Here is a 15883-nt window from a genome sequence, read left to right as displayed (position 1 = left end):
CAGGACTGAGTTTTTAACCTAGAATTAGTAAATACATGAAATAAAGCAGCATGGAGAACATGCTAAAGCACCAGAACACAGGGCACAGTCTAGTAATTTATCACAAAATGTTCTTTTTAAAATAAATGATAAATGTGGGTAACAGGAATGAACGTGGAGACGAATCTTCTCAGAGTTACTTTTATATATATTATCAAACTGCAGAGGGAAAAAGGGAGAACCTACTAATGCTCTTCCTGTGTGCTTCAGTAGATACAGATAATGAACATTTCTGTACTAAATGTGACCTGATTGATGAGAATATTCTCACATGTTTATGATCAGAAGGATGAATATGTGAGGGTAACAGGACTGAGGGGATTTTAACCACATTATTCTACATTTCTGATGGAAAATAAAGATGAAAAACATGGACGTGATCTGGAGTCACCGAACACTGCAGGAGAAAAGCATTTCTGACACATTTTACTCTATTATATTATATTTCACTGTAAAGTGTTGTGTTAGAGAGAGGGGACGTGAACTAATACTATTGTTTCAGTGTTACGGGGGTTTTATGAATGTTTTAAATTATATCCCCTAAATTTGCAGTTAGATGAATGTGCAGGACACTTTACTTAATTAAAAAATGCATTTAAAGTGAATTTTCATAAACATTTATAAACATAATGTGCTGGGGACGGAAATGAGACATAGGAAACTGGGAATATAGTGCACTGATGACAAATGACACTGGGAATGCAGAACTCTACATACATTAGCCAATATAGGACAGCTGAAGAACCGACTGCCTCTTTGGGTCCATCTGAGGATGAGCTCGGGTCCAGAGTCGAGTAGACGACCTCTTTAATTCTGGGTGATTATCTGATTATTCTGACCTCTCGGACACACACAGCGCTTCTGTGGAGATAAAATCAATCACCCTGCGCTGATGTGACGCTCACCGGACCTCGTTATTAATGTTATTAAAGTTATTTTGGGGTCCGTCCCTCCCCGGCGGGAACGGAGCTCCCTGCAGGTTTCAGGTTCATTTTCCAATCAGCGGGGTTTGGAATCTATTACTTACTGTTCACTTGATTAGGGAGAGTACGAGTCTTTATTCTGTTCCTGCTGCATAATTAGTTCTAATCTCCTGCTTATGATTTCGATCTGCGCCGCGCCTGATGAACAATTATCTCTAATAATCGTTAGCTGTTTCAATCACGACTCTCGGATCGGATCACGAGAGATATACGGGACTGAAATATGTTTGAGCTTCAGGTTAGAAGAACTAAACCGTCTCTGTGTGTCTGGCAAAGCAAAGTTTATCGTAATAAAACAGCACAGACGCTCATTTACATAGCGATTAAGGTGAAGCGGCTCTCGGGCTAATTGCCGTCGTTTATTTCCTCCTCATGAGCCCTTTGTTTTATTCTTTGTGACTCTGTACCCGATACACATCTTCATTCATCAGATTCCCAAATCTTTGTGTTTTTAAAACGTGCTTCTGATTCATATTCTGTTGAGCGCTCGGAGAAGTGTTTCCATTTACATCAAATTAGCCTCGTTCTCGAAATGAGATGTGAACAAAAAAACAGCGTCCTCCTTTAGGCTGAGCGCGGCCGATCAGCCGGGACGTGTTTGGTATCAGAACGTGAAGATAATATTAATAATTATAATAATAAGCTGCCAGATTTGATTCATTCGAGTCCAGTCTACCAAAACAGAACCATAATTACAACCTTCATTAATTCTTTATTACTTTTGCAGAAATAAATGATCCTAAAATATTCTTCAGCGAGCTAAAATTATACAATCGAGTTCAATTTTACTCAAGAGTAATTGAAGCCTATAATAGAATCTACAACCCCAAATGAGAAAAAGTTGGGACAGGATGGAAAATGTAAATAATAAAAACACAGAGTTTCTTACATTGACTTTGACTTTTATTTGATGTCAGACAGGATGAAGCTGAGATATTTCATCTTTTATCTGCTCAACTTCATTTTATGTATTAATAAACATCCATTCCTGCACATTTTGTTTTGTTGAAAGTTGATTTAATAGTGAAATAACGTTGATGTTTTACTGTGATTGTGACATCAACTCTTAACAGTAACAGATTCTCAAAAACATACATTTATTATTTATACAGAGATTAAATTAATATTGAGCAGAATTAAGATCAGCCTGATGGTCCGGCCCTCCTCAACAGTCCCAGTTTCTTATCTGCCCACCTCTGCTCGTTCAGGACGACCTGGGTATGTCAGCGTTCATTAGATAATCAGGACATCCATAAACAGGACACTTTCTGGTCCAGCATCCATGCGGGAGCTTCAGCATCCTCACGTCCTACTTATTCACTGCTGCAGAGGATCGCAGAATAAAAATAACAACATCCTGCTGAGAGGAACACACAACACCCCGAGTAAAACTCCAGAGTACGACGTGAGGACAACACCACCCTCATAAAACTTTTACCTGTTCTAATCAAACCTGTGAAATAAATATAAAACAAAGGCAATTTTATTAGGTTTGTCTCAGTGGGGAAGCAAACCGAATCACACCACCCCCAAAACCCCCTGCGGTTCTGTCCTCCTTCCTAAATCTGCAGCATCACGTCCTGATGATGTACTGTATATGATGTATATAATATCACCAATCCAGCATTTACTTCTATGGACGACAGATCCATAAAGGTTTTGGCGAACGTGCTCGATCAGCCTGCTGTACACGAGGCAGGAACACCTTGAAGAGGGCGCCAATCCATCGGAGGGCTTCGACCCCCCACCATCCCACAGACCGACTGACCGACAGCACTGCTGAGATTCAAACCCAAATCTCCAGTCAAGCGCCGAAATGTTTCTTATTTCCAGTCATTCAGGAATAAGAATCTCTAGGAGCAAAACACAACTGGAATATTGAACCTTGGGAACACGGGACAGCTTTGACCACAGGATGTAAAAACACAGAACCCTGGGAATATAGGGAACTGGGAACATAAGGAACTGGGAACATAAGGAACTGGGATTATAATGACACTGGGAATGCAGGACTCTAGAAACATTATCCGACGGAGGACAGCTGAAGGTCCAACTGCCCCGCCATCTATTTTTACATTTGCAGCATTTGCAAGCCGACGCCTTTATCCAAAACAACTTACAACTTAGAGCGTAAACACTGCAAGCAATTGAGGGTTACGGGCCTTGCTCAAGGGTCCAACAGTGGCAACCTGAGAGATGTGGGGCGAGTCCTGTAACCTTTACTGCTGCCTCAAGAACTAAAGATCTGAGATGAGCTCAGGTCCAGATGTCGAATAGACGACCTCGGCATGGACATTAAACTTTATTTTTCGGCTGCTCCCGTTATGGGTTGCCACAGCGGTTCATTCATGTGTGGACTGCCCCGCCCTAAACACCCTCCTATGTACCCCAAACCACCTGCATGTCCTCTACATCCATTGGCGGCTCCATCCTGATAGAACTCTCATCCCTCTTCTGCACATGCTCAGACAGCTCAGCTTCTGCTTCACTCCTCAGGAACAAGATCTCATTCTCTACATTGCAAGATTGTCAAACATTTCCGTTCATCCACTGCAGTGTCAGTAAGAATATTAATATTTATACTGTATATCTCTGCACTCTGAAGGCTTCAAGATTTCAGAGCATCGTGGGTACCCAAAATGTTCTCTATAGTGATGGCAGAATGTTTGGAGGAGAATCTATACGTGTCCAGGATGAGATACACGTCCAAAGTCCAGACATGATGAGATGAGCCGAGTCTGGAGTGTCTGAGAGAGGGAAGGACGGGATGAGATGAGATGAACTTCACTGACACAGAAGGAGTAGATGTGATGGACTGTGAGGACCAATTACTGAACCCTGAACTGAACAGAACTGAAAAGCTAAACTACAGTATATGGCCAAAAGGCGCGTTCACATTTGAGTGGTGCGGTAAATCCTCATCAGCGTGTGAATCTGATCTGAACCTGCATCAGTGTGGAATAAGGTGCAGATCCAGGGTTACAGCTCCACATGTATCTGTGTTTATCTGGATTCTCCTCCCTGTTTCACTTTTAAACTTGTGTTACAGCTCCAGCTTCTGAGAAATGCTGAGAATCAGAATCAGCTTCTCACCTCGTATCAAACAGTTCGTCTCATTCGAGGAGCTTTAAGGTCAGCAAACTATGGTGAAACAGCAGCACAGCAGCGCAAAAGCGGTTTTGCCGCTTCTCATGTGAATGCGCCCTAACACTTCTGAATATTACGTTTAGGTGCTAGCCCGCTACCACCGGGATCCAGAGTTCCAGGGGCTGTCGGCTGGTGTCTACATACAGACACGAACGGTGATGTTCAGGCCTCCCACCTGGTAGGTGCTACTGGGCTGCACAGTCCCAAATCAGACCCAACGCAACACTGACTAAAATAAAATGACGGTAAAACATGTTTGATTTGTTGAGTGTCCAAATACTTTTGGTCGTAGTGTAACTGGTGTACGTGGCTTATTGGGCGTATTTAGCAAGTGGTCTAGCTCAATAAAACAGCGTGTGATAGTAAACAAACTGGTATGTGTGCTTTATAAAAGCTACGTCCAGGAATGACTGACCCTCCTGACCGATGGTTTGGAGCCTTTTTTCCAGACATTCAAATTTGGATGAGAAGAATTAAGACTTTAGCTTTTTTGTGATTAATAAATAAACAGTTAAAATAAAATGTTGATTTTCATTAAACATGTTTGGATTGATTCACAATTGCAAAATCAGTTCAGTAATAAAATAACCTCCAGGATGAAAGCGCTGATCCGCTCTGTGTGGTTTTGTGTGTAAGAAACACTGGACGGACGAGTCGATGATGAACACGCTGATAATTACACGTTTCTCTTAGTGTCGCTTCTACGAAACAAAAGCTCTGAAGCTAATCATGTCCTCAGTTTAATTAAGGCAATTAAAACATCCCGATCATTCAGGTGAACGTTCTGTACGTGCGCTCGCTCTCTGTTCCGAAGCATCGTGACGGTTCGAGAGAAATTTAGCAACAATTACTGCATTTATCTACGGATACGATTAATTAGCATCTCTCCTCTTTTATCATGATAAAGAGCAGCGACCATTAATAACCTGCAGATGGCTGATCGACCGTGGGGGAGACGGGAGGAAAGAACCAGAGAGAAGGTCAAGAAAAACCCAAACCCTGACCCAAAAGCATCTCAATAACAAAGGGAAAGAAAATAAGTTCAATACTGAGGAGACGAGTGAAGTGAAAATGACCAGGAGAACGATGCAGGATCTAAATAAAAATAACATTAAAATGAAGCCAGAAATAAAAAGCACAATTTAAAACAAAAGTAAAGGAGAAGTGAAGCAGAGAATAACAGGTTTCAGCAGATTTGTGTCCTTGGACTGTTGTTTACTTAAACTAGAGTAATGAAATGTTTACTATGGAAGCTCTTCTGTAAGTCGCTCTGGATAAGAGCGTCTGCTAAATGCCAAAAATGTAAATGTAGAATAAAAAGGGAGATTTTAATAAATAAATAAATAATGAAATACAGGAGGGTGGCAGGTTGGCAGAGTAGAGTGGGTGGTCACACATCTACATGCCTCCTCAGTTCTCGGGTTTGATCGTCCCTCATGTTCACTATCTGTAAGAGTTCTGAGTGTTCTTCTGGGTTCTGAAGTTTGTTAGGTGGATTAGTTGATGCTGTGAGACCCTGGGAGCAGGTGAGAGAGTAAGTGTGAAACTTCTTACAGAAAGTAAACAGTGGGGAGGATGAAATCCAGATCTCCAGGTCCCACAGTGCTGTGCAGCACACACTACATCAATTACAGTCCAGTGATGGATGAAGATGATCTGTACATGAATGAAGAGGGAAGGTGAGTCAGTGTGATGCTATTTGGTCTCAGTCTGATATAAAAGGTCTGATTTAAAGCTGTAGATCTTCTGCCCCCTGCTGGTCCAGAACATCAACACACATCCAACAGATTTATTGTTATTATTGTTATGTACTGTAGTTTTGCAGTTGTTTTTATTATTGTTATTTTTATTAATATTACTATTATTATTATAATTATACATTTTATATTGTTGTTATTATATTGTTATTATTATTATTAGTTTTGTAGTTGTTAGTGTTTTAATTAAGGCTGGAGCCTATTACAGCTTTTCAATGGGCGCAAGGCACACAGTAACACCCTGGACGGGGCGCCAGTGGAAAAAACCGGAGGAGGAGACCAGAGCTCCCGGAGGAAACCCACACAGACCACGGGGAGAACATGCAAACTCCACACAGAAAGGATCCAGACCGTCCCGCCTGGGGATCGAACCCGGGACCTTCTTGCTGTGAGGCGACAGTGCTACCCACCGAGCCACCGTGCCGCCCTATTATTACTATTATATTATTATTATATTATTATTTTTGATACACAGACTCGCACACTGTGAACACTCCTCCACAATTTCACTCCATCACAGAGACCAAGAAAAAAGAAAAAGAAATTATAAAGAGTGAAAGAACAAGACAGAAACATGTGGCCATGTGAACAGTGGTCGAGCACCTTCCACCCCGGTGAGAAAAATAATAAAAATTCTCCATGTGGGGTAACAAAAGTACAGCGGGAAGAAAAGCAACATCGCTCCTGGATGAGCTGGAACCCATTCTTAAGGTACAAGTGAGAGCTGAAATACCACATGGTTCAAACAGCATTGTTTACACAACACCAGGCATGTCCAGGATATTAATTCTACACAATCTACTGATGGACCGACTCTGAACAGAAAAGTAGAAAAGGCTTCAGATGAAATTGTTACCAAACAAGACGTGTGAAGGTCCACGGTTCTTTGTTCAGATGTTCCTCAGTACTGGAAGGAATTCAGTTTTATTTTACACATGTAATAACACAAGTACAAGTCTGCCAGTTGCTCGTGGGCACCAGAATGATCCAGTTTTATAGGATTTGGGTATATAAAGGTTGGCATGAAAATACTAAATTGGCTTTCAAGCTTAATCCTGCTCCTCAAAGGATGGATTAGAACATTTCTTCACCACGCAGCTTCACAGAGCTTCAGCGGAGGATGTAGGAGCTTCAGGATCTCTACATGATGAGTCAATTTGAAGCATACAGGAGGTTTAGGGTTTTAATCTCTGTACGGTTCTCTGTGCCATCATGAATTTATTTAGGATTTGTTTAATGTCTCGCCTCACAGCAAGAAGGTCCTGGGTTCGATCCCCAGACGGGGCGGTCTGGGTCCTTTCTGTGTGAAGTTTGCATGTTCTCCTGGTGTCTGTGTGGGTTTCCTCCAGGAGCTCCGGTTTCCTCCCACAGTCCAGAAACATGCAGTCAGGATAATTGGAGACACTGAATTGCCCTATAGGTGAATGTGTGTATATGTGTGTGTGTGTGTGTGTGTGTGTGTGTGTGTGCCCTGCGATGGACTGGCGCCCCGTCCACGGTGTTACTGTGTGCCTTGCGCCCATTGAAAAGCTGGGCAACCCTAATTGGATACGCGGGTTAAGAAAGTGAGTGAGATTGGAATCCATCCTTTGGTGTCTAGAGCTTTGGGTTACCAATCAGAAGGTTGTGCAGAACAAGGCTCTTAATGTTTGCACTGTATTCAGCCTCCATTATAAGAAGCTTTAGATAGAAGCGTCTGCTAAACGCTGGTAATATCAGTGTTTATTAGTATGGAGATAATGCAGCGATAGCGTTTGTTAGCATTAGATCTTGTTTATTACCTTCAGCACATGATGGATTTCCTGTAATAAACCCAGATAAGACTGAAGCTCTGATTATTGAAAACAGAACACAGAGAAACATTTATTTATTTATCTGAACTGTAATAGATGAAGATTCCAGGAGTCGTGTATTCAGTAGCCTCGGCCTGATGAACTACAGGAGTAATACAGACTCTATCACCTCAGCTATAATCTGCAGGGTTCAGAACATTCTCTACTCTACTGATAGTCACAATCAGTATGAGCGTTTGTACACACACACACACACACACACACAATCCCTGAACAAGCCAAATACAAATATTCTGTATATGTATATACCCCACAGGACCCCCACAGAGCAGGTATTATTTAGGTGGTGGATGATTCTCAGCACTGCAGTGACACTGACATAGTGCTGGTATGAGTGGATCAGACACAGCAGCGCTGCTGGAGTTTTTAAACACCGTGTCCACTCACTGTCCACTCTATTAGACACTCCTACCTAGTCGGTCCACTTTGTAGATGTAAAGTCAGAGACGATCGCTCGTCTATTGCTGCTGTTTGAGTCGGTCATCTTCTAGACCTTCATCAGTGGTCACAGGACGCTGCCCACGGGGCGCCGTTGGCTGGATATATTTTTGGTTGGTGGACGATTCTCAGTCCAGCAGTGACAGTGAGGTGTTTAAAAACTCCAGCAGCGCTGCTGTGTCTGATCCACTCATACCAGCACAACACACACTAACACACCACCACCATGTCAGTGTCACTGCAGTGCTGAGAATCATCCACCACCTAAATAATACCTGCTCTGCTCTGACCATTGAAGAACAGCATGAAAGGGGGTAACAAAGCATGTAGAGAAACAGATGGACTACAGTCAGTAATTGTAGAACTACAAAGTGCTTCTATATGGTAAGTGGAGCTGATAAAATGACGAGTGTAGAAACAAGGAGGTGGTTTTAATACTTTGGCTGATCGAGGTGTACAGTATGTATATATATTTGAACTTCACAGAACTCTAGTTTAAAAACTAAGTTAAAGAACTTCATGTACCCATCAGTACTCCTGTGAGTCCAGTCACCACCTAGTAATGAGATTTGGCATCTGGAGAAAATGACTGTTTGCATCAAACAATAATGGAAGCAAAATGAGGTGAAATAAATCATTTTGTCTGCACATTTCACTGAGAGAAGCTAGCGTGACTGGACCTTCGATTCCAACTCTGTACTCATAAAAATGTGTAACTGGTTTAATAATGCGTCTGAAAAGAAGCTTTAGGCGCTGGCAGTCCGATATTTAAGCTACATGCCATTTAATGCTAACAGTGAGCATGGTTGTCTATAATCATGTGTTGGAGGGCATAAAAAAGGAACATAGAGGAACATACTGAAGGACCTTGGGGAGTTTCACATCTCTATTTCTCCTCGCTCTAACAGGAGCTTATCTCTCTCACACACATTGACCAGCACTGAATGTAGAGAATATTTTCAATTTCATTTACAGAATTGAACCAAGAAAAGAGTGTTAAAGAAAAAAACAAGCCGCGTTTCCAATGTGTGCAAACGAACGGACTCGCTTCTGTTCTGTTCCCAAATATAAAATATAAAGTCTTATCACTGCCGCCTCACGCTGCCTATACGGTGCTTATGAAAACGTAAACACGCGTGTTAAAGCGAGAACTCTGGCTACAGAAACATGGATATAAAATATAAATATAAAATATACACTGATCAGCCATAACATTAAAACCACCTCCTTGTTTCTACACTCGCTGTCCATTTTATCAGCTCCACTTACCATATAGAAGCACTTTGTAGTTCTACAATTACTGACTGTAGTCCATCTGTTTCTCTACATGCTTTGTTACCCCCTTTCATGCTGTTCTTCAATGGTCAGGACCCCCACAGGACCCCCACAGAGCAGGTATTATTTAGGTGGTGGATGATTCTCAGCACTGCAGAGACACTGACATGGTGGTGGTGTGTTAGTGTGTGTTGTGCTGCCGTGTCGGTCCACCTTGTAGATGTTAAGTCAGAGACGATCGCTCATCTATCGCTGCTGTTTGAGTTGGCCATCTTCTAGACCTTCATCAGTGCTCACAGCTGTTGGCTGGGTATATTTGGTCGGTGGACGATTCTCAGTCCAGCAGTGACAGTGAGGTGTTTAAAAACTCCAGCAGCGCTGCTGTGTCTGATCCACTCATACCAGCACAACACACACTAACACACCACCACCATGTCAGTGTCACTGCAGTGCTGAGAATCATCCAGCACCTAAATAATACCTGCTCTGTGGGGGTCCTGTGGGGGTCCTGACCATTGAAGAACAGCATGAAAGGGGGTAACAAAGCATGTAGAGAAACAAATGGACTACAGTCAGTAGTTGTAAAACTACGAAGTGCTTCTATTTGGAAAGTGGAGCTGATAAAATGGACAGTGTGTGTAGAAACAAGGAGGTGATTTTAATTTTTTGCTAACTTCCATTTTTCACACCAAACAAGAGTTTTGGTTCTTAAGACCAGTTTCAAAAACACTGTACTGTGTTTGTACTTCATTCTTGACCTTTTTCATCTTATTTTGGTCTCGATTACTTTTATTCTGAATATGTTTTTGAATACAAATCCATTTTTCTAGGTGTAGGTAATTGAATAAATAAATGTCGTGGCCTGTGGTCCATTGGTGTCAGTATTTATTCCAACCTATTTACAGCGTTTGAGAAGTGTTACTGCACCCATGAAACCATTTCTTTAACCCTGACTTAATAACGTTCTCAAAGCTTAAAAGTAAACGTTAGATACCAAACACGACTTGACTGATCATGTTCGTCTGAGTAAGTAGAACATGGTGTTCCTAACAGGGTAAAACATCAACAGAACTGCAGAGCTGTTCAAAAAACATCACTGGATTGTGGGCTCAGCGTAATCAGCCAATCAGCTTCCAGCATTACAATCTTGTGCTTAAAACAGCCAATCGCGGCTCATCTCCTGAGTAAGCGTGCGGTGCATGTGGCTAATGTTTTGAAGGTTAGCCCATTGAAAAAGTAGGACAGTGAACTGAATGCTGATGTGTGCGTGAGCTACGTGCTATTCAGTAAACCATTGATAAACTAAACGCTTAATCATAAAACATGAATGGATTTTTATTCCTAATTCAGTTAAAAAGCATTTGTTTGGTGATTTATGAAAAGTCCTGGCTTGAAATCGGCATACCAATTCATCCCAAATTTTTTAATAGTGTTCTATGGTTCATGGTTCTATGCAAGCCACTGGAGTTTCTCTGACCAAACCTTCTCAAAGCATGTAATTATGGACCTCATGTTGAGCACAGACATGCTGGAACAGGAAACCTATTTAAGATGAATTGGAATGCCAACTCTAAAATCTTGTAGCCCTCCCAGTATAGTGTAGTTTGTTGTAGTTGCAAAAAAGGAGGGCATTTATAGCCGTGGTTTTGAAATAACAAGTCCAACAAGCTCATGGAAAAACAAACCGTGTTAATCAAGTTCACTGATTGTCTGGCGGTAACATGACTACAGCGCGCGCGTGTATGTGTGTGTGTGTGTGAAGATAAAGTTCAACGTGACACAAATCACACACCCTGCCACGCCCCCCTCACTTATTTATTTATTTTGAGGTTATTGATCCAGGTGAATGGCCCTCAGTTCAAATATTTTACAATCGTTTGACGTGATTATTACAGTTCGTACAGGCCATGTGAACGACGGCAAGATAAACACACGACGGAAACCCTACAGTCAGCGCCAACTGCAAAACTGCTGATAGTGGCGATGCTGGCCAATGTCAATGCGACACCTAAAAATGAAGGTGCCAGCTGGAATCAGAATGGTTCTTTAGAAGAATATTATATTACATTTTAATAAGTCGTTCTTTAGCAAACCAATTTTGGTTGGTTCCAACATTTAATCAAACCTGTGATCATTACCTTAAACATTTTGGCATTCCAAGAGTAACACAATGAGCAGTGTGTATTTATATCTTTCTAAAGATCAGATATGCAAGACAGTTGATTTTATAAAGTATTTTATCTGGAGTAAACATTTTTTTTGTAATTGTAATCAGGTTCATTTAAAAAAGGAAAATTATCTCACATTTGTTTTGGTTTATCTCAGTTGATTTTCTGATGTGTTTGTGTGGATCTGTGAGTGTAAGACAATATTTAGTGTATGTAAGTTATAAATGAGAGATTATACTTTGGGTATAAAGGATAAAACATGAAAATATGAGACCACATTGTGCTTTTATGAGGTAAAACTTATGAGGTAAACAATAGATATATTTTGAGTATATGTGGTAACACATGTAAATGGAAATTAATATTTTGTAAATGTGAGTTAAAACTTGTAAATGTAGTATATTATTTTGTGTTTGTGTGGTAGGATTTGAGAATGTAAGACAATATTTAGTGTTCATGAGATAAAACTTATAAATGTGAGATTATATTTTTGGGTATAAGGGATAAAACTTACAAATTTGAGACAACATTGTGAGTTTATAAGGTAAAACTTGTAAATGACAGATTATATTTTGACTTTATGTGGTAAAACATGTAAATGTGAGTTAAAATGTGTAAATGTAGTATATTATTTTGTGTTTGTGTGGTAAGATTTGTAAATGTAAGACAATATTTAGTGTATGTAAGGTAAAACTTAATACATTTACATTTTCGGCATTTAGCAGACGCTTTTATCCAAAGCGACTTACAGTACACAGTCTGAGCAATTAAGGGTTAAGGGCCTTGCTCAAGGGCCCAACAGTAGCAACCTGGTAGTGGTGGGGCTTGAACCAGCATCCTTCTGATTACTAGTCCAGTACCTTAACCACTAGGCTACGGCTTGCCCCAACATGTGAAAATGTGAATATTTGGTGTATACGAGTTGAAATTAAAATTAAAATAAGACCCTATTGTGCATATATATGATAAATCTGTAAATGAGAGATTATATTTCGTGTTCATGAGTTACAACTATGTGAGAGCTATTTTGAGTATAGCTATATGAGGTAAATATGAGGTAAAATTTGTGTGTTTATGGAGTATTATATGTGTATATGCAATTCAGAATGTTAAGTATATCAGATTATGTCGTCTGTATATGAGTAAAGTGGTGAATGTAATGATATTCGTGTGTATTTAATATAAAGTTATAAATATATATGTACTGTATGTATATAAATAAATGGCGCAATTCCAACTGCTCCTCATCTAAGCCTGGAGCACCTGGAGAAAAGGAACTCACATGTACGAATGCTGTTTGTCGACTTCAGTTCGGCTTTTAACACAATAATCCCCCAGCATCTGGCCAGCAAACTGGTCACACTGGGACTAAACACCACACTGTGCAATTGGATTCTGGATTTTCTCACAGACAGGCCTCAGTTTGTGCATGTAGGCAACAACACATCAACCACGGTCTCACTGTCTACAGGATCTCCACAAGGATGTGTGCTGAGCCTTCTACTGTTTACTCTGATGACCCATGACTGTCGTGCTAAGTCCAACAAAAATCACATAATAAAGTATGCAGATGACACAACAGTTGTGGGACTCATTCTGGACAACAACGAGACTGCATACAGAAAGGAGGTGAGACTCTTTGTGGAATGGTGCAGCAATAACAACCTGGTAATGAATGTTGATAAAACCAAAGAGATGGTGATTGACTTCAGGAAAAAACAGCCCATTCACACCCCGACCTACATCAATGGCACGCTGGTTGAAATTGCCCAGAACACGAAGTTCTTAGGGGTTCACGTTACGGACAACCTGACCTGGTCCTTGCACACCTCCTCTCTGCTCAAACAGGCTCACCAGCGATTGCATTTCTTACGCCGATTGAGGAGGGCCCATCTCAGTCCACCCATCCTCACTACTTTCTACAGAGGCACAATAGAAAGTGTTTTAACCAGCAGCATCTCTCTCTGGTATGAGAGTTGTAACATCTCAGAAAAAAAGGCCCTCAGGAGAGTGGTTAGGACAGCAGAAAAGACCATAGGGGTCAGACTTCCACCTATTGAGGATCTGGCTCAAAAGCACCTCTTGTCAAAAGCCAGGAGCATCATTAGTGTCTACACTGTAACACGGACCGGTTCAGAAGGAGTTTCTACCCAACTGCCATCAGACTTCTGAACAGAACAAATTAACCCAAATCTGATAAATATTTTCATCTATGGATATAACATGTGCAATATCCTTAAATCTTAACAAGCAGTAACAAAATGTGCAATAACAAAATGTGCAATAATTATCATTATGTATAACCACTGTGAATTTTTCTGCATGTGCAATACTTTAACTACAATGTGCAATTTTCGTAATGTCAGTATTATTATTATTAGTATTATTTAACTTTACTATTCTATTACTATTCTATATATATTTCTTATTTTTTAAACCTGTGGTGTTTTTAACGTGAACCAATGCACGTAATCTCGTTTTTCTGTACACTTTGGTGTACAGTAAAATGACAGTAAAGTAAATCTTGAATCTTGAATCTTGAATCTATATATGAAGGTTTTAGCACACACACCATCTGAGGTAAGGTTTCTGTTGACGCCTCGGCTCCTCGTGCAGGAAAAGTGGCGTGGGGTGACGTCGTATGATCTGCTGCGTTCTGATTGGAGGTGCTCGACTCACCAGACACTAGAGTACATCTGGTAGTGTTGCCAGATTGAGGGTTTATACACTTTTTATGCAGCATTATGTTTTGCACACAGAAAATGCGTATGGGTAAATGTATATCATTTAGCAATAAAACGACTGGGTTTGTGCATTATTACTATCTTTTTATGGCTTAACAATGATTTTTCAGAATAACACAGATAGATAGATAGTTAGATAGATAGATAGATAGATAGATAGATGGATGGATGGATGGATGGATGGATGGATGGATGGATGGATGGATGGATTAGATGGATGGATGGATGGATGGATGGATGGATGGATGGATAGATTAGATGGATGGATGGATGGATGGATGGATGGATGGATGGATGGATAGATTAGATGGATGGATGGATGGATGGATGGATGGATGGATAGATTAGATTAGATGGATGGATGGATGGATGGATGGATAGATTAGATGGATGGATGGATGGATGGATGGATGGATGGATAGATTAGATGGATGGATGGATGGATGGATGGATGGATGGATGGATAGATAGATAGATAGATAGATAGATAGATAGATAGATAGATAGATAGATAGATAGATAGATAGATAGATAGATTAGATGGATGGATGGATGGATGGATGGATGGATGGATGGATGGATGGATTAGATGGATGGATGGATGGATGGATGGATGGATGGATAGATTAGATGGATGGATGGATGGATGGATGGATGGATAGATTAGATGGATGGATGGATAGATAGATAGATAGATAGATAGATAGATAGATAGATAGATAGATAGATAGATAGATAGATAGATAGATAGATAGATAGATAGATAGATTAGATGGATGGATGGATGGATGGATGGATGGATGGAAGGATGGATGGATGGATAGATAGATAGATAGATAGATAGATAGATAGATAGATTAGATGGATGGATGGATGGATGGATGGATGGATGGATGGATGGATAGATAGATAGATAGATAGATAGATAGATAGATAGATAGATAGATAGATAGATAGATAGATAGATAGATAGATTAGATGGATGGATGGATGGATGGATGGATGGATGGAAGGATAGATAGATAGATAGATAGATAGATAGATAGATAGATAGATAGATAGATAGATAGATAGATAGATAGATAGATAGATAGATAGATAGATTAGATGGATGGATGGATGGATGGATGGATGGATGGATAGATGGATAGATAGATAGATAGATAGATAGATAGATAGATAGATAGATAGATAGATAGATAGATAGATAGATAGATAGATAGATAGATAGATTAGATGGATGGATGGATGGATGGATGGATGGATGGATGGATGGATAGATAGATAGATAGATAGATAGATAGATAGATAGATAGATAGATAGATAGATAGATCTTGGATATGGGGTCAGTGTTAGTCTAATACAGCTTTTCAAACCCTGGGTCATGACCCTTGATGGACAGTATTAAATAAAACGTTTTAATTAAGAATGCCTTTCTTGTGCAGGCTTTATAGCACATTAGTGCAACCCTGCCTGTC

Source organism: Trichomycterus rosablanca, chromosome 4 (assembly GCF_030014385.1).
Source record: "Trichomycterus rosablanca isolate fTriRos1 chromosome 4, fTriRos1.hap1, whole genome shotgun sequence".
NCBI lineage: Eukaryota > Metazoa > Chordata > Actinopteri > Siluriformes > Trichomycteridae > Trichomycterus > Trichomycterus rosablanca.
This window is presented reverse-complemented; position numbering follows the sequence as displayed.